This window comes from Vigna radiata, unplaced genomic scaffold (genome assembly GCF_000741045.1).
Source record: "Vigna radiata var. radiata cultivar VC1973A unplaced genomic scaffold, Vradiata_ver6 scaffold_424, whole genome shotgun sequence".
NCBI classification, from domain to species: domain Eukaryota; kingdom Viridiplantae; phylum Streptophyta; class Magnoliopsida; order Fabales; family Fabaceae; genus Vigna; species Vigna radiata.
The window spans coordinates 50286-50861 of record NW_014542174.1 but is presented as its reverse complement, the minus strand read 5'-3'; positions in this window follow the sequence as shown (position 1 = coordinate 50861).

Here is a 576-nt window from a genome sequence, read left to right as displayed (position 1 = left end):
ATTGACAGACATTTCATCAAAGATAATCTTGACAGAGGCTTTGTGATTACAACTCATGTTCCTACAGAACTTCAAATAGCAGATATTTTCACAAAAGGGCTTCCTCCGGGTAGATTTCAAGATCTTGTAGGCAAGTTGGGAATGATTGATATTCATTTACCAACTTGAGGGGGAATGTTGTAATATGGGATAATATCTGTAGAATCTTCCTAATTAGAGGAAATAGATACATAATATTTTATTTTATTTTATTTTTCTCTAGGTTTCCTAGTTTCCCTATTTCCCTTTTTAGGAGATCTAGATTATTACAAATAGAAGGTTTGAGAATGTATTTTTCATGATTTGAGAATAATAATAAGTCTCATTTTCAACTTTATCTGATGTATAAATATACACATTGCTATTTCAATAAATGACACACAGTACACAGTGCGTTGCATGCCTCTGATACGTGTCAATTCTGTTGAGATTTCTCTGATATTTATCATGGTATCCAGAGCCTAACGGTCATCTTCTCCTTTTTCATCACCCTTCTTTGCTTCTGCTGCCATGGGTGATGAAACTGATCCCTCTTTT